At 40.6% G+C, this 24,760-nt stretch overlaps 1 protein-coding gene and 1 long non-coding RNA gene across 5 annotated transcripts in view; both read left to right on the forward strand.

The window, feature by feature from the left end:
• Positions 1 to 24,760, forward strand: part of PEX5L (peroxisomal biogenesis factor 5 like) — a 509,080-nt gene that overhangs the window by 63,610 nt on the left and 420,710 nt on the right. The gene's annotated exons all lie outside the window — the stretch shown is intronic.
• On the forward strand, positions 13,290 to 17,636 carry LOC141092753 (uncharacterized). Its single transcript, XR_012232894.1, has 3 exons — positions 13,290 to 13,884; positions 13,956 to 14,369; positions 16,325 to 17,636. It is a non-coding gene; the product is annotated as an uncharacterized lncRNA (long non-coding RNA).

The raw sequence follows: 24,760 nt of genomic DNA on the forward strand, positions 1-24,760 counted from the left end.
CCTGTAAAGAAACAAGAGGGATATTTTACTATTATATCTCCCTTAAAGGAGATTGCCTGAGACAAGTCAGTTGTGTCTGCTTTTTACAGAAACAGCATCATTTGGTCATATCCGAGTTTCTATTATGATTCAGTCTCATTTACTTGTGTAAAGTTTTACACAAAATCACCTGTGGATAGGAGTGAAAATCCCCTTTTTACTTTCAGATAGATACAGTATATACTCATTACAAAAATGCTTAGAAAAAGTGATTATGGAATAAACATGATTGGGTTTAATAAATCGTGTGCTCTCTTTTTATAATACAACAAATAAATTGTTCCATGTATATTCAGCTTTGCAGTAAAGTTTTATTTTATTTTTTTTAAATGACTGCGGAACATGCAATTGTATCAGTCTGAATGGGTTTCAACTGCCAAATACCAAAGAACAGGTGGTTTGCAAAATGTATTCCCAAAGGTGTCTAGAATAGATGATCTTATTGATATTTTCACTTAGGCGTTTGTTACAAAATTAGAGATCAGTGGATCTATGGAAGTTCGGTTTCTGGTACCTGACTGATCTTTAGTACAAAGTTCGATTCTGGTATCAAAAATGTACCCGAACGTGAAACTAAACCCGAACTCCATTGAAATCCATGGAGACCCAAACGTTGGAGCTGGGAAAAAAAATTCTCTCTTTCATTCTCTCTCTCTCCTTCCCCTGGAACTCCGAACATTAAAACAGACTTCTAGGAGAAGTCTGTGTTTGGAGTTTACCACCGGTTACTAACTATTCAATGTGACCCCTGGACTTTTAAGTTCAGATTCACTCATCTCTATTCAACAGACCACCAATAATTCCATTACGTGGCTATAACACTGCCTATAAATAAAACAGCTCCACATGGTGTAATACTATAAAAACATCTAATTTATTGAGCAAATAACTGCCAATATACTCACAAACAAACATGAGAGTGGCGTGAGACAAAAATTTCCTTGGTAGCACAGGAAAGAGACTCAGACAAGAGATGGGGTTAAACCACAACGCGTTTCGACGGAGAATCCGTCTTCATCAGGTGGAAGTCTCTTTCCTGCGCTCCTAAGACCGTTTCCATTTTCTCATTGCTCCTATGCTCCATTGGAGGTTTTCGGCTGGAGCTGCGGTGGAGACCTGACATTTTTGTCTGCCCCTGGGTTGCTTCCTAAGCGCTCCTCTATAACCGCTTATCACTGACTCTTAAAAATTTCCGTGGTGGCATGCTCATTATTCAACCTGACCCAGGGTTTTACTTTGTGTACTACTTCAAAGGACTAAACAGTAAGATAAAATGATCTAGTGGCTGGACGCTGGAGAGATCTTCCATTTTTTTGCTTGCACATGTAGACACTGAAAAGCACAGTTTGCTATCTGCCATAGTAACATCAGTCAATGTGACAAGCGAGCCGATGGGATCCCTAAGCATACAGCCTGCTTACAACTTCTGTGATGCCTATAACTACACCATTACATGTTCTATAGATGTGTTTTGATTTAGTATTTGTCCAGCCAGGAGCTAGCTCCAAGCTAGGCTTTAATCAGAGTAATCAGAGCATTAAGCATTATAAATTGTGTGAGAATTGCTTTGTGACTTGAGCAATTGTTTAATTTACGATGGTTCACTGCTCTTATATCGAGCGGAATGTCGTGTATATGTAACAAGGATATAGGCTAAAAATAAACTTGGTCATACCATTTTAGTTAGAATATTTTTAAGCCTATTCATTCTCTTTTACTTTATTTTAACTAATAATTGAGATATCATTAGATATCATAGATGTATTACACTTTAGCAAGACCTTGCGGATTAACCATCAGAATAAAAATTCTATTTGACATCAATTCCATAAAATACATCATGCTTATAGAATTTGTTTTTTCAGGCACAAGGCTAATGGTGAATAAGTGTAATGAAGAAACCTGCCAGATTTCTCAATTGATGCTCCCTATGCCTAGGAATGGGGAATAAAAAGCCCATTAGATTAGTATTACCAATTGATACATTGTTTAGTATGTTAGCATAAGTAAGTGCACCTTAACATTTACAGTTGTGATTAATAAACAATAATTATACCATGTAATCTCTCTTTCGAAAGAAATAAACAGTGGATCTCATTTACTATTGCTCGGGAACATTTGAAGACTGTAAGTTTAGTTCAGGTCTGTAGCTATACCTAATTTATCACATTTGCACACACTAAGGGTACCGTTACACATAGCGATCCCGACAACAATACGACTTGGTAAGGATCGCTGGTACGTCACTACATGGTCGTTAGTAAGCTGGCTTACAGGCAGATCTGCTCAATGATGCAGCAACGATACAGCGATCCGTATAACAACCTCGGCGGTCGTTGGGACCTTGTCACACAGCAGCTATTCTGAATGACTCACGCCTGCGTCCCTGAGTTCTTAGTCGCCAACGAGGTCGCTCGTCGTTGTTCTGGGGCATCAAACACAGCGATGCATGCTGGCCAGCGAGACACCAACAATCAAAAAATGGCCTAGGCCTAGGACATTCGAGCACAATCAGCGATATCGCAGCGGGGTACCGGTCGCCGCTATGTGTCACACGTAGCGAGATCGCTGGCAAGGTCGCTGTTGCGTCACAAAATCTGTGATGTTTCAGCAATCTCACTAATGATCTTGCTTTTTGTGACGGTGCATTTAGACTCTGGGGCTATGTTACTGAAGCTGTCTAGCTTTTAGATTATGCAAATTTAGACTAAACAGTCATAAAATATGACAAAGTTATCAAAGTGGCTCGTGCTATTTGATCAGTTTCACATATCGTTACATAGTCTAGCCAACAATGTAGATTAAATTTGTCACACGGTATCAAAATGTAAATCACGCCCTTTTCCCAACTATTTCCTATACATCACACTTAGAGGCAATCTAATTTGCCAAGATTCGAATTAGGCAAATCATGCAAATTCCACTTGTATCAAAGGTGTTCAATTATGAAAAGGGATTCGTGTTTGGCACACGACCATGTAGGATGCAAAGTTTATTCAGCCAATTTTAAAAACAGGGAAGCTAAAACCACATGACGCGTTTCTGGTGTGATGAAAGTGCCTTTAATCATAAGATGTCAGTAGAGAAATACAGGCTGGTATAAGTAGAGGAAATAATTAAATCAGCACAAAGGAAAGAATTACATTATAGACACAGCAGCTGTGCGAAACCAAGGAAGGCAAATTAAACAGATATACTTTGTACTATCAATATATGTAGAACAAATAATTTTTAAAATTCTTTCCCTTTGGATATTTTGTATCTGCCATGTCTAAGATATCCAAACTTTTCAAGACCAAAATAAAGAAAAGTGTGTAAGGTCCCCTTTAGGGACATACACAAAGTGTTTTGTGACTAATGAATAGGAGCTCTTTTTACCATTAAAGTGAACCTGTCACCTCATTTTTCACATATAAGCTATGGCCACCGCCATTAGGGGCTTATCTACAGCATCCTATAATGCTGTAGATAAGTCCCCGATGTAACCTGAAAGATAAGAAAAACAAGTTAGATTATACTCACCCGGGGGCGGTCCGGTTCGATGGGTGTGGCAGGTCTGGATACAGTGCGTCCCATCTTCATGCGATGATGTCCTCTTCCTTGCTTCTGTCGCGGTTCCTGCGCAGGCATAATTTTCTGCCCTGTTGAGGGCAGAGCAAAGTACTGCAGTGCGCAGGTGCTGGGAAAGGTCAGAGAGGCCCGGCGCCTGCGCACTACAGTGCTTTACTCAGCCCTCAACAGGGCAAATCAGTACGCCTGTGCAGGAGCCACACCAGGAAGCAAAGAAGAGGACGTCATCACATGAAGATGGGAGGAGCCGGACCCGGACCCGCGACACCCATCGGACCGGACCGCCCCGGGTGAGTATAATCTAACTTGCTTTTCATATCTTTCAGGTTACATCGGGGGCGTATCTACAGCCTTACAGAATGCTGTAGATAAGCCCCTAATGGTGGTGGCTGCAGCTTATATGCAAAAAATGAAATGACAGGTTCCCTTTAATGTTGGATATCTGCTTGGCAATTTTTTTTAGTTTAAAAGTTGTGCAGGCACTATACTGAATGTGATATAATGAACATATGATACAGTAGACGACATACTTTGTATCACAGTTTATAATGGATGTGATATTATGGTTGACTGTACGGGATATTGATTGGTTGATATGTTTTTTGCAAAATGTATACTAAGTCGCTCTGCCAAATGTCAAGGTAACCCCATCAGAGCAGTCCCTAACCAATGTATTTAAAAACCTGATCATGTGTATAGTACCGATATGAGCAGGATTCAGACAGGTAATGTCCGATGTGGACACGCTGTAGAAGACGACTTTTATGTGCATGGCCCACAAGGGAAGGGTGGAAACCTCCCTAACCTTGCAAAATCAAGAAACCAATTGAATACAAACACATGGGCCATGCACACAGTGAACAAGTCTGTAGGACAGTGTTCACACCACCAGAAGACTGAAACACAGTAAAACAAACATATAAAAATACTCTGCTGTAAAAAAAAGTAACAGTAAATAGCAAGTGCTATATTTGGTTGATACGTTTTTTAAAAAAATGTATACCAAGCCACTCTACCAAACGTCAAGGTAACTCCATCAGAGCAGTCCCTAACCGATGTATTTAAAAACCTGATCATGTGTATAGTACCTATATGAGCAGGATTCAAACAGGTGATGTCTGATGTGGACACGCTGTAGAAGACGGCTTTTATGTGCATGGCCCACAAGGGAGGGGTGGAAACGTCCCTAATCTAGCAAAAACTAGAAACCTATTGATTACAAATACATGGGCCATGCACACAGTGACCAAGTCTGCAGGACACTGTTCACACCACCAGAAGACTGAAACACAGAAAAACACAGTAAAACAAACGTATAAAAATACTCTGCTGTAAAAAGGTAACAGTAAATAGCAAGTGCTAGTAAAAAGATAACAAAAACAGGGTATGTGGTTGATATGTTTTTTGCAAAAAATGTATACTAAGCCGCTCTACCAAACGTCAAGGTAACCCCATCAAAGCAGTCCCTAACCGATGTATTTAAAAACCTGATCAGTATACATTTTTTGCAAACAACGTATCAACCAAATACCCTGTTTTTTTATCTTTTTACTAGCACTTGCTATTTACTGTTACTTCTTTACAGCAAAGTATTTTTATACGTTTGTTTTACTGTGTTTTTTTGTGTTTCAATTGATGGCTTTGCAGTATTGTGATTCACAGAGAATCAATTTGCTAACAGCAACATTTTTTGAGTACTTTCTTGAACCTGGTGAAGTAGCATTTGAAACAATTCAATCATCAATAGAATATACCTTAAACATGCAACAATGTTAGTGCATAGTATGTTTTTTCACGCAAATTGTGGTTAGTAAATCTTCCTCATTATCCTCAAATGTAGTAAATCTCACCATTTTTTCATGTAAAGACCCCATTGAAAACCAAACCACAAATTTGTTTTACCGATGTTCATTCACTTTAGCTAAAGATCATTGAGAATTTTACCATGAACTATTCACCACTTTAAAAACATATAATCTGATTCCCTCCTATATTACTGTAAGTATCCCCACATGGGATATCCACTTTAAGGCTGTGTGCCCACGTTGTGTTTTTTATGCGTTTCCACTACGTTTTTGCCGCAGTGGAAACGCTTAAAAAACGCTAATAAAATGCATCCCCATGCAATCCTATGGGATTCTGAATTTGCAGTGTCCATGCTGCGGATTTTACTGCTGCGAAATCGCATAGCAGTAAAATCCACAGCATGTCCATTATTTCTGCAGAATCGTGGCAAGTCCACCACCATAGGATTGCATTGAAATGCTCACTTTACACATGTGGCTATGCCCACCATGCATAAAGTGAGCAATTTATGTGTGGATGGTACCCAGGGTCTGGAGGAGAGGAGACCGTATTCCTGTAAAAAACAGAATTAAAATAAAAAATAGGGATATACTTACCCTTTGACAGCCCCCGGAGTCCTTCACGCTGAGGGACACGCAGTTGTCACGCAGAGGCGGGAAAACTCCGGGGGCCGACAAAAGGTGAGTATATCCCTATTTTTTATTTTTTTATTATTTTTTACATTCTATCTTTTACTACTGATGCTGCATAGGCAGCATCAGTAGTAAAAGGTTGGTCACACTTGTCAAGCACTATGCTTGACAAGTGTGACTAACCTGTCAATCACTTTTCCAAGCGATGCTTCAAATCGCTTGGAAAAGCGCTGGTGTTCTGCAAGCTAAAAACGCTTGCAAAATGCTTGTGTTTTGCAGGAAAACGCATGTGAATTCCGTATGCGTTTTACCCGCGGCGGGGAGTTGCGGAAGTGCTGTGGACATTTCCACAGCATTTCTGCAATGTGGGCACTTAGGCTAATAGTAGTATTCTTAAATAGTGTGGAACAGTAGTAAAGAAAATAGAACCTGTGAAATTACCACATCAATCATATGCAGGAATGAAGTGAATACATCTTTCTTTACAGTGCTGAGATGTTTGTTTTGTCACTTCTTTGTTTTGAAATACATATTGTATTTGTGGAAAACTGTGCAGCCTCTATATGATAACACCATAGGATTGACATATGATTACATTTTCATTCCACTTTTACCTGTCATTTTCCATTGCATGATTGAAAACTTGTCCCCTGTTGTCATGCAACAAGTCTAATATGAACACGTAGGTGTACTGTCTAAATAGATAAAATATTAACACTGACTTATTTTTAAAGCTTTTCTTACTTTTTTCCACACCTGAAACTTTTGCCCAGTACACACATATATGTACAGCTGAAACCAAAAGTTTACATACACTATATAAAAAGACACATATACTTGTTTTCTCTGCATTATTTGAGGCCTGAAAGAACTGTTTTGTTTTTTTGTTTTTAATTTTTTTAAAAACAAAAAACAAAATGTATTGCTTGGAAATTTGGAGACATGTTGTCAGAAGTTTGTAGACTAACAGAACAATTTACATTTTACTCAAAAATAGCTATAAAGAGAAAAATCAGACAAACTTAACAGAGCTGTATATATATATATATATATATATATATACACACACAGTTGAAACCAAAAGTTTACGTACACTATATCAAAAGATACATATGCATTTTTTATTCAATATCTGACCTGAAATCAGAATGAACCTTTCTCGTTTTAGGTCAATTAGGATTACCATAATTATTAATATGTGCAAAATACCAGAATAGTGAGAGAGAGAATGTTTTAAGGCATTTTTATTACTTACTGCAAAGTCAAAAGTTTACTTACATTTCATTAGTATTTGGTACCATTGCCCTTAAAGCACACTTCCGTTTTTAAAAATCCGTCTAAATCCGTCGTTTTCCGCTAAAAAACGGATCCACCATTTTTTGGAGGATCCGTTTTTTTGTCCCATAGACTTCCATTAGCGGCTACCGCGGATCTGTAAAAAAAAACGGATCCGTTTGCGGCAAAACGGAAACGGATCCGTTTTTTCACACTTTGACGGATGCATGCGGATGCCAAAAAACGGATGTGTGAAACCGGTCTTAGCTGAATGACTTGGGTCAAATGTTTGGGATATCCTTCCACAAGCTTCTCACAATAAGTGGTTGGAATTTGGATCCATTCCTCCTGACTGTGACAGTGTGTGAGCCAACACCTATGACCGACAGTGAAAAGGTTACCACCTGTCAGGTGTCAGCTGATTAGTACTACTCTCATCAGCTTAGCCTGGTCTCACTGATATTAGCGAGAACAGGCATACGTTAATGAGATTATTCACCAGCCAGTACCTGTCCATAGCAATAAATATGTCAGTGAGATAATGCACTGCTAGTGTATTTTACAGTACATGTATTTAGCTAATAAATAAAAGAAAGAAAAAAAATGTCATGGGATACCCCTTAATTTTACTAACCAAATGAGGGAAAGCAGACAACTGGGGCCTGGTGTTATTATTCTGAGCTGAGCGTGAGAACGTGCCTGTGTATGACTGGTGGTGATGTCATTAAGGTTACCGCCAGTCACACGCAGCCACGTTCTCACACTGAGCTCAGTGTCATCTGGTTGCAGGGCTGAGCAGCAACATTACTGATGTTACCGCTTAACAATGCAAACAGATGTAGCAGAGTTGTGGATTGGCTGGGTGCTATTATAAATAGGCTGAGAAGGGGCCATGGATTTTGGCCCCCTCCCAGACTAAAAGTGGCAGCCCGCAACCATCCCAGAAATGGTGCATCCTTCCTTATAAAAGAGGGTTATTGTGGGGGAGTGTTTTGTTCAATTCAAGGACTCTTTCCTGTGTGTGTCTTTCTCACTTTTGATTACTGAGTTAGTAATTGGGTTTCTTATAGATGCCTCTTCATTACTAACCACTGAGCTTGGAGTTAGTGAACATAAAGCAGCTGAAATCAACCCCAAAACTATTACCCCACTGGCCAACGCACCAGGACAAGCAGGAAAAGCCAGGCAAAGCACCAGAATTAGCACATCTAATGGATGCACCTTTTGAGAGTCAGTTGCGGTACGCTGCTTTTAGGCTGGGGAGGGCCAAAATCCATGGCTCCTTCACAGCCTGAGAACACCAGTCCCCCAGCTGTCTGATTTAGGCTACAGTATGTGCCCACGGTGCGTGTTAAAACGCACACCAAAAACCGGACTCCTTCCCAGAAATCGCGCGGTTTTTTCCCCCGCGTGATTTCACCGCGATTTTACCGTGATTATGATCGCGATTTTGCCGCGATTTTCGTGTGCGATATTCAAGCACTTTCCAAGCGATTTGAAGCATCGCTTGGAAAGTGATTGACAGGTTGGTCACACTCGTCAAACATAATGTTTGACAAGTGTGACCAGGTTTTTACTATTGAGGCTGCCTATGCGGCATCAATAGTAAAAGATAGAATGTTAAAATGCTAAAAAAATAAAAAAAATCGGTGTATATTTACCTTCCGGCGTCCCGCACTGCATTCCCGGGCAACAGCGTTCCCAGTAATGCCTTGCGAGACCTGTGATGACGTAGTCTCGCGTTGCTATAGCGATCTCGCGAGACCACTAGAGTCACGCGAGACTACGTCATCACTGGACTGTGCCGCAAGGCATTACTGGGAACGCTTAGGCCGGGAATGCAGCGCGGGACGCCGGAAGGTAAATATACCCAGATTTTTTATTTTTTATTCTTTTTTTTACAGGGGTATGGTGCCCAGGGCCTGGAGGACAGTCTCCTCTCCTCCACACCGTGGGTACCAACCGCACATTAGACGCTTAACTTTGCGCATGGTGAGCATAGCCACATGCGGGAAGTAAGCGGTTCTCATGCATTCCTATGGGTGCGGAATCGCGGCAATTCTTTGCAATTCTGCACAAAAGAATGAGCATGCTGCGATTTTTTCCGCGATGCGATTCCGCCGCGGAAAAAAGCGCAGCATTAGCACAGCATGCGCAGAATGCCATAGGAATGCATGGGGGGTGTTCTGTACACGATTTTTAAACGTTTTCGCGCCAAAAATCGCAGCAAAAACGCTTAAAAATCGCTACGTGGGCACACAGCCTTAGCGTGGCTGGTTATCAAAAAGGTGGGGACCACATGCTGTTTTTTTTTTTAATTAATTATATAATTAAAAACAGACATCTGGACCCCTCTACTTTTTATCTGAGCACCATTCATTTTATCATACAACATACTGAAAAAAGGGAAACAAATTCCAAGTGTGGTGAAAATGGGAAAAAACACAATTCTGCCATTTTTTTTGTGGTCCGTTTTTTATGACATGCATTCTGTGATAAAAATTACTCTGATTCAGAATTCTTCGGGTATGATGCTGACCAAACCAAATTTGTTTTTATTATTTAAGTGAAGCAAAAATAATTCAAAAATTTGTCAAATATTTTTGGTTTGTGCTGCCATATTCCAAGGCAAGAGCTGGATGATTGAGTTGTGTGAGGGCTTGTTTTTTGCATGACGAGCTGACGGTTTTATTGATATCATTGTTGGCTATATATTACATTTTTATCTTTCTTTTATGAGTTTGAATTTTCTAGAAGTAGTGAAGAAAAAAAACACCTTTATGGCGTTTTGAATTTTTTCGCGTTACGGTGTTTACTGATTGGGTTAATTAATTTTATATTTTGATAGATCAGTAGATCAGCAATATCACAGTATGTAGTGTAAATCTCTGTCTCCTTTGAAGCTCAACATGTAGCTGAGCTTCAGATGAGTACCAAGTGCCAAGATAGCAGAGACGGGGTCTTTTAGCAGGTCCATGGCTGCTGTAGTAAACATCAGTGCCTCATGAACACATCAGATAATGAAAAAAAGGCCACGTGCACACGTTGAGTATTTGGTGAGTATTTTACATCAGTATTTATAAGTCAAAACCAGGAATCGGTGAAAAATACAGAAGCGGTGATGAGTTTCTATTATACTTTTCCTCTCATTGTTCCACTCCTGGTTTTGGCTTACAAATACTGAGGTGAAAAACTCACCTTATACTTAATGTGCGCACGTGGCCTAAGGCAAATTCTTAAAAAACAAACTTAAAAAAGACTTAACATATGCACAGCAATGTCAAAACACCTTGTTGTGCATATGTTCCATATATTTTATAATATATACCGGGTGAGTCATAAAGGACGGATGTATTTGAAGTGGCTATAACTCACCACCAGGTGGAGGTAGAGATGTGCGGGAGGCGGGGTTATGTTTGTGAGGTGAAAGCATTGTTTTTATTTTAGTTTCAGTTTAAGCTATGGTGCCGTGGACGATAGAACATCGCGTTTTTGCGTACGACAATTTTGTCAAGAATAATGAGTGTATCACAGCCGTTCAGCGTGAGTTTCGGCGTCATTTCAATATTCACAGAAATCAAGCTGTTCCCGCTCGTAACACTATCCTACGTTGGGTTGAAGCACTCCGTACACGAGGTACACTAATGAACAAACGACCACCGGGGGCTCCACGAACGGCACGTACCGCTGCACAGCCCTAAGGTAACGGTGTGGTGCGCTATGGGCAAATATGGCGTGATCGGTCCGTACTTTTTCGAAGGCGATAATGGCAATACTGTTACCGTGAACTCACAACGTTATATCGCCATGATAAATAACTTCTTTGTTCCTGAGTTACGACGGCAACATATCCCCATCTCTAGTGTGTGGTTTCAACAAGATGGGGCAACGGCCCACACAGCCGGAGCAACAATGAACGTTCTTCGCCCTCTCTTCCCTGGTCGCATCATTTCCAGGTTTGGCGATATTAATTGGCCTCCTAGGTCCCCAGACCAGTCCATGTGCGATTATTACTTATGGGGTCACCTCAAATCACGTGTATACAAGCTTAAGCCTCGATCATTAGAACTGAAGGAAGCTATTCGAGTGGAAGTTGCCCAAATCGACAGAGTTGTGTTGGAACGTGTTGATGCCAACTTCCAAGAACGCCTTTGGAAATGCATCACTGATAATGGCCACCACATGGCAGATGTTGTTTTCCACACTTGAATTTGTCAAATGCTATTAGTATACGTAACCAAATCTGTGAATACATTTATATTTAATAAATATTTAACGATTTTATGATTAGTTTAAAAACGTCCGTCCTTTATGACTCACCCGGTATATTTTATATTTTACCTGAATCCCAATAAAAGAAAACTGCAAGCATTCTAATTTAGCTAACAAGTACAGAAATGGTGCAGAAAAGATGTAACATCGAAAACTCACAAAATACTCATCATAAGAACATAGTCTAACGAAGGAGTACTGCAGTGCAGGATGAATGGATGATGAGAATCTATTTTGTGATATTTTGTTTCCCAGAAATAAAATTAGTGCTAGAGATTTCCAAATGGCAAAAGCATCAAAATAGAAAAAAAAAATATTTTCCCAGTCACTTAGATCCCAAGAATCCTTCCAGTGCAAATACATACACTATGTGACTCCAGCTGGTCACGGAGGAACTGACGATTACAGAATTTCATTAAACACAATGAATCTGCAGAAACCCCGATGTGCGTGTTACTAATGTAATTAAAGCCAAATCCTATAACCTCCTTTGGATTCAATTATATAAGTCCCACGCCTTCTCTTTTCCTAGATAATTTTTAAATGACTATTCTACTTTGCAAACACGTGTTTGCTAATTCTTACTTATGCCAGCTGAGGTTAGTGAGCCTTTCATGTTTCATTACATGTCAGCATGAAGTGTTCTAGAATATTAATTATCAGTGGGGCAAAAGTCTTTTTATGGAACCAATAAATCAAATAATCATAAGGGTCAGCCGTAGTCATGTGAGCCAGCTCCCTACAGTGCTCCTCCAACTGCCAGGTGGGAGAGTTCACGTGAGGCCAGTTCACAGCACATGGAGTCTTCAAAGAACCATGAAGTTAATGAGCCAGAATCGCTGATTGAACAAAATATTTTTGTCATGGAGAAAGGTTATGAGAATGAATAATATCAGGGAATATGTATGATGGCACACGCCATTAAACACACACTTCTAGGGGTAGTGATAGCATTGCTCTCTCTTTATATGAACATCTGTATAAATGAGATATGCAAGAGAAATGGCACAGCAAGGATGGCTGACAGCGATGCTTCAAAGGTCAAAGAAATTATTAGCTCTCTTATGTCCATTCATTCATAATTCAGTATTTCAAATAGCAAAGAATTCAGTTGCATGAATTTACATGCGATTCTTTACCAAAAAGCAGCAAACATATATATAGTTAGATATTTTGAAAAAAAGACCTAGGTCCACCAAGTCAACTATTGTCCACCACTCATACATTTTGTCACTAAATTAACTATAATCCACAGTAAAAATCCCAAAAAAGGCTAAATACGATAAGCTCATCCATATACATGAAAACCCAAAAAGAGAAAATGGACATCGGAGCAATAATAAAATATTCTTAAATGTTATTGATATATTCAAAATAAAGTAAAAATGAATAATAATAATAAATACAGACAGGGACTCAGCGACACCCAGTACTACTCTAAGTGAGGCTGGTAAAGAGTGAAGACACTAATAGGAATATAATAGATAAAGTAGTCAAAATGCATCAACTAATCAAAACAGGTTCATATATTCAAAGCTGTATAATATAAAGTGCAAAAATAGTGCCAATCTTCTCAAAGTGAGTACATATGGTATTTGACAAAGTGTTGCCAGGATTAAAAAAATAGTAGTCTATAATATCCTTTAGGCTGGGTTCACATTTGCGTTTTATCGTGCAGCGCATTGTGCACTATCGGTCGCACGCGCATTTGTCCCCTATATTTAAAATAGCGTGCGCAGTGTCAAGCGATTGCACGCGGGTCTCAGCATTTCAGTGCGCTGCGCATTTTCCATATCTGCGATCAGACGCGCCGGACGCTACATGTTGCATTTTTTGGTCCGCCCAACGTCGCTAAAAATGCACATGCATGCGTCAGCGCACGCAATGCGCAAAAAAATAGTATTACAGTCTATGTGTGCGCTGACGTGTGCTGTATAGTGAGCATGTCAGCGCTTTGCGAGCGCGTGCGATTTCAGAGTAAACAATGTCTACATAGTGTCTAAATCCAGCCCCTCAACAAGAAACATTGTTTTGGAGCATGGGAGATAAAAGAAGGGCTTTGTAGTGCCACATCATCACGCTCCAGACATACGGCAAGAAGAAAAGACACCCACCCAGCCAGAGACCATATTTTGGATCACAGCCGCTTAATGTGAGTATAATTTTTCTGTTAGCCTGTGCTTTCAAATATATAATGTGTACTAATGTTTATTTTTTTTATTTTGCTAGAATGTCTTCTGGATCCGAATACTCACCAGCAGCAGAAGAATTGGCAGACGCAGAGCGTGAGGTGAGTAGTTTGCTGCCTTTGTGAAGTATACCTGCCTGTCGAAATGTTTAATTATTTATTTTCTTTTACAGACCTCAGCATCGGACCAGCCAAGTGAGGGTGAGCAGCCGGAGCAGCGTACACAAAGCACGGCAGGAAGAAGACGCACGGTAGGAAAGTTTTTTACTAATTTTTTTTTTTTATGAATTTTTGGATTATGTTTTTTCTGTCCTGCTTTTCTCCCCTTTTTTTTTCTTCTCCATCACCACTCTCCATAAATGCAAAGATTCTAAATGTAATTCTTTTCTAGGTTCCACAACGGGATGAGGACGTCTATCTAAACAATGAGCAACTCATCAGCCTTGTCCAGGAGCGTGTGCCGTTGTGGGACAGCCGTGACCAGCAGTACAAGGACATTGTGGTGACCCAGCGGCTATGGAATGAAGTGGCTGCAGCATTGATGGAGGGCTGGGACAGCACCTCTGCAACTGTTAAAAAGGCGTTCAGTAAGTATTTCTCTGTTGTGTGATGCTGCATTGACTCATGATCCTGATGATACATGTATGTTTACTGCAAGAGATCTGATCCTATTCACAACAACTAACAGTAGCCGTGGAGTGTTCCTACGGTGGTCCTAGATGCCTCTTCACAGCCGGAGAACTAAATAAGCCTAAAGAAAGAAAGGGGAAATCTAAACTGCCCCAGAGCAGACCCCAAAGCAATAGACAGCCCCCAACATGTATTGTCTGTGAAAACAGATGAAAACACAAACACAGACAGAAAGACAGGCAGAGCAAATGATGGGGCCCAACTAACTAGATAGGAAAGGACAGAAAAGATGCTGGCTGCAATCCGCAAAAACCCTACCAAAAATGTCCCAACACGTCTGATAGGAAAAACAGCCCTGAAGTCACTAGACTTCAAACTCCCTATATCAGCACTCCGATATATTCTGAAGACAGAGCAAAAGAGATTTAACCGATCAGGGACAAAAATGTAAATTCAGCAGAGCCCCAGCCGGGGCTGGCAGAACACAAAACTAAGCAAATCAGACAAAATCTCATGGAACAATAACAGAGCAAAACTTAGCTTTAGAAGACAGGAACTGAACTGGAGGCCAGAGCTCAGAGCAGAGAAATCACCAGCAACCCTACAGGGCGTCGGCTGCCTTATATCCACTCAGAGATTCCGGATGTCCAATCGCAATCCACCTGTTCAGGTGACAGGTTTCTCCCATCCAAATCAGTTTCACCACCTCCTTTCACCAGCAGAGGGAGTTCATCGGACATCAAAGGTGAACGAGAAAATGAGCTCACAACACATGTGTCATCAGGTTCAATAGTGTACGCATTGTGTATTGAATGCTGTGTCTTTTTTATGGTTCACTCTTGATCCTTATGATACATGTGTGTTTCCTGCAAGAGATCTCCTTGCAGTAAACACACATGTGTCCTCAGGTTCAATAGTGTATGCCTTGTTCATTGTCATGCTGTGTCTTTTTAATGGGTCACTCTTGATCCTGATGATACATGTGTGTTTACTGCAAGAGATCTGCTTGCAGTAAACACACGTGTCCTCAGGTTCAATAGTGTACGCATTGTGTATTGAATGCTGTGTCTTTTTTATGGTTCACTCTTGATCCTGATGATACATGTGTGTTTACTGCAAGAGATCTCCTTGCAGTAAACACACATGTGTCCTCAGGTTCAATAGTGTACGCCTTGTTCATTGTCATGCTGTGTCTTTTTAATGGGTCACTCTTGATCCTGATGATACATGTGTGTTTACTGCAAGAGATCTGCTTGCAGTAAACACACATGTGTCCTCAGGATCAATAGTGTACGCATTGTGTATTGAATGCTGTGTCTTTTTTATGGTTCACTCTTGATCCTTATGATACATGTGTGTTTACTGCAAGAGATCTCCTTGCAGTAAACACACATGTGTCCTCAGGTTCAATAGTGTATGCCTTGTTCATTGTCATGCTGTGTCTTTTTAATGGGTCACTCTTGATCCTGATGATACATGTGTGTTTACTGCAAGAGATCTGCTTGCAGTAAACACACATGTGTCCTCAGGTTCAATAGTATACGCATTGTGTATTGAATGCTGTGTCTTTTTTATGGTTCACTCTTGATCCTGATGATACATGTGTGTTTACTGCAAGAGATCTCCTTGCAGTAAACACACATGTGTCCTCAGGTTCAATAGTGTACGCATTGTGCATTGTCATGCTGTGTCTTTTGAATGGTTCACTCTTGATCCTGATGATACATATGGGTTTACTGCAAGAGATCTGCTTGCAGTAAACACACGTGTCCTCTGGTTAAATAGTGAATGCATTTTTATTTGAATTATTGGTGATTCAGCATTGATGACAACTCAGGTGTGTGTGGTAATACAGATACCATCATTGTGTGGTACAACCTAATTTTTTTGTTCTTTTCCATTGTTTCAACAGTGAACAAAGTCCGCACACGTTGGCGGACCGTTTCAACACTGATGTTCGTGCTGAGGGACAGGTTCGCAGTGGCTCTTCTGCAAGGACAAGAACCACGTACCGCTATCATCGGGCCTTGGAATTCTTACGACCAGTACTTGCCACCAGAGCGTAAGTATTTTTTTTTTTTGGCTTAATCCTAATTTATATTCCACAGCCACCACCTCTTCACCTGTTCGCACAAAAAGAACATCTCCAGATCGGAGCAACGCCACTTCTCCAATGTATGAGAGCACCACCACAACTCCGCACGATATAAGGAGCACCCCAACCACCACTCTTCAGAGGACCACCACCACCACATCTCCTCATAGGAGCACCGCCACCCTACTCTTCAGAGGATCACCGCCAACACTTCGCCTCCTCATAGCACCTCCAAAACTACACATCAGAGTAGCACTGCCACCAGTTCACCGGATCGGAGCACCGCCCACACTTCTCCCACCAGAAGCACCTTCAATGAGCACCGACACCACCATTTCACCTACAAGGAGCACCGCCAGCGCCGCCACTGAGCACCCTAGGGGAGACCCTCATTCTGTTTTTTATTCACATCGTCCACAGACCAGCAGCTCTAGGCGGTCAAGCCATGGAAGGCGGTCACACGGTGGTAGTCGGTCCAGGCAGGTGACTCCTGCCCCACGGAATTAAAAACAAAAGACTTTGTTACTCAATCCCCCCTCTCCTTCCAATGTTTCACAACCTTCCTCCTTTATCATGCCTGACCTCCCTTCCCCCAGTAATTTAGTAGCACCTTCACCTAGAACCCCTTCCTCAGTTTCCAGCTGTTCATCCTCTCTCCACACCCCCAAAGTATCCAACACTTCTCCCAAACATCCTTCAAAGTGAAAATAATTTTATTAAAAAAAAAATAAATATTGAATATTTGGTGTTCAAATAATGTTTGGTTAATGTGTTTTTCGCCGCCTACACACACTGCGTCGTACACACACTGCGCCGTACACTTTTCTTTTTTGTGTACACATAGCTCCAGAAATGACACATGTTTCGTGTGTCAATTTTGGAGATATGTATTTGCAAACAAGAAAAATCTATATGACGCGCATTTTTTACATGGCCTCAGTGTCTTTGCTCAGGTAGACGTAATAGATGATGGTGTTGATTGCAAGGACTGTCTATTGTTACCTTGATGAGTATCCTTATCAGTTAATCTACTATGGTGTTTTGTAGCATCATTTTACTGTTTGGAATACAATCCAAGGTTATTATAGATAGACCTTGTAAATCAGGGTTCCCCAACTCCAGTCCTCAAGGCCCACCAACAGATCATGTTTTCAGGATTTCCTTAGTATTGCTCACGTGATAATTGCATCACCTGTGCAATACAAAGGGAATCCTGAAAACATGATCTGTTGGTATACCTTGAGGACTGGAGTTGTTGAACGAAGTTCTAAACAACATCATACTCTATTTAATGTGTGTTTACAAACTGAGGAGATGATGTTGAAAATACACGTCATATGGTCATGAACCTGGCGTTGTATCATACTTTGAAGAAAAAACCATACAACATACAACATACAACATACAACACAGGCTTTTTATTAACATACACAACACATAAAAATTAGGTTACACCATTTGCTCTTGCCATGCCACCCGTCCAACATCAGAGGTGAAGTAGGTCACAAATTGGTCCCTCATTTGCCCTACTTCAACAGATGACCGTAGAGGGTGCTGATTAAATTCAGGCAAGGGGTTACCAGAGGAATCATCTAGTTCAAAACTAGGGTGCTCCCTATCCATCACAAAATTGTGTAGAACAACACAGGCCTTCACCACCTCATCCACAGTTTCTAGTTTAAGATTAATGGCTGTGGAGAGAATTCGCCATCTGGATACTAGTATACCAAAGGCACACTCTACAGTTCTTCTGGCCCTGGTCAACCTGTAATTAAAAATTCTTTTAGTGTGGTCCAAGTCCCGACTGGAGTATGGTTTGAGCAGGTGTTGACACATCTGGAATGCCTCATCCCAACCATTAGAAAGGGCTGTGGCGGACTTTCGGTGTTGGGAAGAGCCCATGGCATGGGGAAATTGAAATGGTTGCCGTACAACCTCCGTCCCATGTCTGAGTTCTTAAAAGCCTGGGAGTCATTTCCACGCCCAAATGCACCAATGTCCACTGCAACAAACTTACAGTCTGCATCAGAAATGGCCATTAGTACTGTAGAGAAGTACTTTTTATAGTTGTAGTACTCTGATCCAGTTCTCTTGGGTTTTTTAATCCTGATGTGTTTCCCATCCACCGCACCCAAACAATTAGGGAAATTGCAGACAGTCTAGAATCTTTCTGCATTTTCAAGCCACTTTTCCACGGTGGGCAGCGGCATAAATTCTGGACAGAGAACGTCCCACAAAGCCCGGCAGGTGTCTGCAACTATCCCAGACAAGGTGGATATTCCAAGACGGAACTGGAAGTGCAGAGAAAAGAGGGTCTCTCCAGTAGCCAGGAATCTGGGACACAAAGAAACAACAAGAATTTATATTTGTGTATAGGGATTTTTAACACATTAAAGAAAAAAAAAAAGGGCACATCAATAAATAAATATGCATCATTTTCTTTAAAAAAAAAAAAAAAAAAGGCCTCAAACCAATGCAGCATACTTTGTTAAGTACACGGCAGATCAAGAATTCTGCCATAATATACTGCTACATCAAAGAACCAATACTATCATGCAGTCAGTGGTTACGTACCGTAAAGTGACCAGGAGCCGCCTCGGGAGGAATCGCATGACGGAGCTGTGTGTCCAGTCTACGGATGACATCTTGTACACCACCAAGTAAATACATGAAGCCTTGTTGGGAGTTCCGTGTGTAATCCGTAAATTTATCCAGGTTTGCATGTAGCTCACTGTAGAGGGTGTGGTATGCTCCACGGTTGTCCCGGAGTTCAACAATAGGATGAATCCACATCTCTCTCTCTCTTTATTCATGGCAAGCAACTGCGTAAGCTTGAGCCATCCTAATGTCCAGATCCAAGTTGAAGTGAAAGCTCTTCCAGCGCAGATCCATGTCTTCATCAAAAACTGCTAGCAACTGGGTCTAGATAAGGAATTCCATTAACACACACCCACTGCTGTCCAATTGGTGGAGCATATTGGTCAATGATTTTGTGACATTATGCGCAATAATCACGCAAACGCATGCAAAACGCTTACAAACGCATATAATCGCTGCGTTTTTTGGCTTTCAGTGCATGATTATGCTCCAAAAAAATGCTGCATTTACAAGCGTTTGAAAGAGGTTTTTGTATGCGTTTGATGTGCGCTCCAAACGCAGCGCAAAAAAACGCTAGTGTGAAACTAGCCTTAGACAGTGCAAATAAACCATATAGATGTAAGAATAACAGATATAAGAGTGCCCCCCGAGGAAGCACGAATGCGAAACGCACGTTGGGGTCTCCCTGTCCACATTCTGTGATAAGGTTGGTCTGCGGCACTATTTGATTTTGAATATATTAGGCTGTGCTCACTATAGTGGCATTACTGTCTGGTAATCATATTGCATCACCACTCTAACATGGGCTCTTAGATCTGTTATTCTTACATCTATATGGTTTAATTGCACTGTCTAAAGGATATTATAGACTACTATTTTTTTAATTCTGGCAACACTTTGTCAAATATCATATGTACTCACTTTTAGAAGATTGGCACTATTTTTGCACTTTATATTATACAGCTTTGAATATATGAACCTGTTTTGATTAGTTGATGCATTTTGACTACTTTATCATATTCCTATTAGTGTCTTCACTCTTTACCAGCCTCACTTAGTGTGGTACTGGGTGTCGCTGAGTCCCTGTCTGTACTTATTATTATTATTCATTTTTATATGACCCACAGTAATATTTGTGTTGAGGAAATCGTCCAGCCCTTTTTTAAAAGCTGTTATAGTGTCTTCCATTACTACCTCTTGTGATCAGGCATTCCACAGTCTTACTGCTCTAACTGTAAAGAACCCTTTCCTATTTAGGTGCCAGAATCACCTTCATTTCACACGTAATTAGTGCCCCCAGGTCCTTAGTATGGAATATGTAACAGAAGATACCATGGAAGATTTATGAAATCAACTAAAACTGTTTTGTGTCCTATCCTAGCAACCAATTGCAGCTCAGCTAATGTTTTATATTTTCCTCTAAAATGATAGTTGTCTTTTCACTGTTTCTTATCAGACACAAAGATAGCATGACCTGAACTAATTAAGGAAAAGTTCTAGGACTGCAAGCGATTTTGTTTAGTGTTAGTAGAAAGTGAGGGAAGAAATATGGGGGCTGACCCTCAAGGAATGAGATGTGGTCGGTTTTTGTTAAAGAAGAGGTACTGAGGAGCAACGGTCAGCCGGACATCTTACCTTACAGGGCATGAAATACACCCACCGCCCCCTAAACATGTTCACATTTATATATATATATATATATATATATATATATATATATATATATAAACTAGCTGAAGAGCCCGGCGTTGCCTGGGCATACTAACTAACTGTAGTTAGTTATAACAAATTATAATGATTATATTGGATATAAAAACATTTCACATCATATATTCAACACTACAGATTTGCAACACAACTTAACTAAATGATTACCCAAGTATTGATAGTATTTTATTTTCTACTCATTCAAGAGCCTTTTGATAAACAACATTTTTGATTTTTCTTTTCGGTGCAAAGATGAACAGATTTTTGGCAGTTGCAACTCTTGAACAGACCATATAAAGTTGACCATGAGAAAAGCATGGAGATTTCAAATCGATCCCTACTACTTTCAGGGACTGTCCCTGAGCATTGTTAATGGACATTGCAAATAGCAGTCGAAGTGGAATCTGGAGGCGTTTAAAATCAAAAGGCAAATCAGATGGAATGAGTGAAATACTTGACATGAAAATGTCCTCTCCTTTGGCACATCCTGCTGAGCTGTGTATCTAATCCTATCCTGCGTGATACCATCTGCTAAGCTGTGTATCTAATTTTGTCCTGTGTGATACTGTCTGCTGAGCTGTGTATCTAATCCTATCCTGTGTGATACTGACTGCTGAGCCATGTGTCTAATCCTATCCTGTGTGATACTGTCTGCTGAGCTGTGTATCTATTCCTGTCCTTTGTGATACTGTCTGCTGAGCCATATATCTAATCCTATCCTATGTGATACTGTGTGCTGAGCTATGTATCTAATCCTCTCCTGTTTGATACTGTGTGCTAAGCCGTGTATCTAATCCTTTCCTGTTGTGATACTGTCTGCTGAGCTGTGTATCTAATTCTGTCCTGTGTGATACTGTCTGCTGAGCCATGTATCTAATCCTATCCTGTGTGTTACTGTCTGCTGAGCCATGTATCTAATCCCATCCCGTGTGATATAGTCTGCTGAGCCATGTATCTAATCCTATCCTGTGTGTTATTGTCTGCTGAGCCATGTATCTAATCCTATCCTGTGTGATACTGTCTGCTGAGCTATGTATCTTATCCTATCCTGTGTGATACTGTCTGCTGAGCTGTGTATCTATTCCTGTCCTGAGTGATACTGTCTGCTGAGCTGTGTATCTAATCCTATCCTGTGTGATACTGTCTGCTGAGCCGTGTATCTAATCCTGTCCTGAGTGATACTGACTGCTGAGCCGTGTATCTAATCCTATCCTATGTGATACTGTGTGCTGAGCTATGTATCTAATCCTCTCCTGTGTGATACTGTGTGCTGAGCCGTGTATCTAATCCATTCCTGTGTGATACTGTCTGCTGAGCTGTGTATCTAATTCTGTCCTGTGTGATACTGTCTGCTGAGCCATGTATCTAATCCTATCCTGTGTGTTACTGTCTGCTGAGCCATGTATCTAATCCCATCCTGTGTGATACAGTCTGCTGACCTGTGTACCTAATCCTATCCTGTGTGATACAGTCTGCTGAGCCATGTATCTAATCCTATCCTGTGTGTTATTGTCTGCTGAGCCATGTATCTAATTCTATCCTGTGTGATTCTGTTTGCTGAGTTATGTATCTAATCCTATCCTGTGTGATACTGACTGCTGAGCCGTCTATCTAATCCTCTCCTGTGTGATACTGTCTGCTGAGACGTGTGTCTAATCCTATCCTGTGTGATACTGACTGCTGACCTGTGTATCTTATCCTATCCTGTGTGATACAATCTGCTGAGCCATGTATCTAATCCTATCCTGTGTGTTACTGTCTGCTGAGCCATGTATCTAATTCTATCCTGTGTGATACAGTCTGCTGAGCCATTTATCTAATACTATCCTGTGTGATACTGTCTGCTGAGCCGTGTATCTAATCCTATCCTGTGTGATACTGTCTGCTGAGCCGTGTATCTAATCCTATACTGTGTGATACTGTCTTCTGAGTCGTTTATCTAATCCTATCCTGTGTTACTGACTCCTGAGCTGTGTATCTAATCCTATCCTGTGTGATACAGTCTGCTGAGCCATGTATCTAATCCTATCCTGTGTTACTGACTGCTGAGCGGTGTATCTAATCCTTTCCTGTGTGATACTGGGCTGTGTATCTAATCCTATCCTGTGTGATACTGGGCTGTGTATCTAATTCTATCCTGTGTGATACAGTCTGTTGAGCCGTGTATCTAATTCTATCCTGTGTGAACCTATCTGCTGAGCCGTGTATCTAATCCTATCCTGTGTGATACTGGGCTCCCCCTGCAGTCTGTGTCAGAGGGTGTTCTGTGTCAGCACAGTAATAAATTGTGTTATATCCAGCTTTACAGAAAGACGATAACACCGCAAAAATGATAAGAATAATAGGCCTCAGTTACCACAACTGTCTACAAAGAAAACTGTTGCTCATAGCAACCAATCACAGCTCAGCTTTCATCTTTTAAACAGCTCTGGTGAAATGATAGATGCTTAGTGATTGGTTGCTATGGGACTGTTGCTCATAGCAACCAATCACAGATCAGCTTTCATCTTTTAAACAGCTCTGGTGAAATGAAAGATGCTGTGTCAAGAAGATGTGCCTATGGGACTATGGGATGGAGGATGTGTGTTGATATATAGGCACGGGAGTGGGTGATTCATTTCTATCATGTGCGCTATGCTCCTTTCCGGGGGGCAGACAATGGCTGGGATGCTAGGTTTCTCCCACCCGGTCAGTGTCTGCTGAGGTGTTGTGGCGTGGGAAAACTGTTGCTCATAGCAACCAATCACAGCTCAGCTTCTTTTAAACAGCTCTGGTGAAATGAAAGATGCTTAGTGATTGGGTGGGGCTATGTGGAGTGGGCGTGGCTGACACACATACACTTTTATATATATATAGATGTTAGTGGATATTAACCCCTTCTTGACATGGTGAATTTTCATTTTCATTATTTCCTCCCCTCCTTCCAAGAGTCATAACTTTTTTACTTATTTGTGACAATATAGGCATATGAAGGCTTTTATTTTGCAGGACAAGTTGTACTTTTGAATGACACCATTCATTCTGCCATATCGTGTACTGGAAAATGGGAAAATAATTCCAAGTGTGTTGAAATTGCAAAAAGTGCAATTCCACAATAGTTTTTTTTTTATTTACAATGTTCACTAAATACTAAATACTAAATCTGACATGGCAATATAATTCTCTAGATTAGTACATTTGTGCAGTTTCCAAATATCTACATATTTTTCTATTTAAGAGGTAAAAAAAATTGTTTCAAGCTCGCCGATGGGAGGGCGGAATGATGCGCCACCCTGTCGGCGCATGTTAAATGCCACTGTCGTAGATTGATGTGATTTAACAGGTTTTACCTCAGAATTGAGAATTTTGGCAATTATAATGACTGATTAATTTTGGCAAAGAATTAAGTTTTACGATAAAATATGTTACAAAATTTATTATTTTCATGTAACCTATTGATTTGTGAAATAAAAATTAAAACAACGGTTACTCTTTAAACAATTTTATAGCAGCCCAATATTTTTTACTTTTTCCTGGTGAATTCCATCGACTTTACATATTAGCAACTTTCAGCTTACAATGCAGTCATATAACAAACATATACAAACACAAAAAATCAGCTTTACATATTGACACTTCTTTTAAAGAGAAACCATACATTCAAGTAACTTTTCAAAATAAACTGCAATATGTGTGCACATGAGGGCTAACATTATTTCTGTCCATTATATGACGTCTATCCTGAATGGCTCACAAGTTTTCCCATCTGCAGGTTCAATCCCTAATTTGAAATTGACTCAGAGAAAGTAGGGGAGACTAGCTGCTGTAATGTCTCCATACACTAAAACGCACAGAAGCAGGAGAGACAGGGAGGAAATTAAAGTGCAGTACTGAGTAGTGTAGCTGTGAATCCATCTCTGGCAGGGTTGCCTAAAGTCTAGACAAAATTGAAGATATGAATAAAAAGGG

This window comes from Dendrobates tinctorius, unplaced genomic scaffold (assembly GCF_039654945.1).
Source record: "Dendrobates tinctorius isolate UK_male_01 unplaced genomic scaffold, ASM3965494v1 ptg000060l, whole genome shotgun sequence".
NCBI classification, from domain to species: domain Eukaryota; kingdom Metazoa; phylum Chordata; class Amphibia; order Anura; family Dendrobatidae; genus Dendrobates; species Dendrobates tinctorius.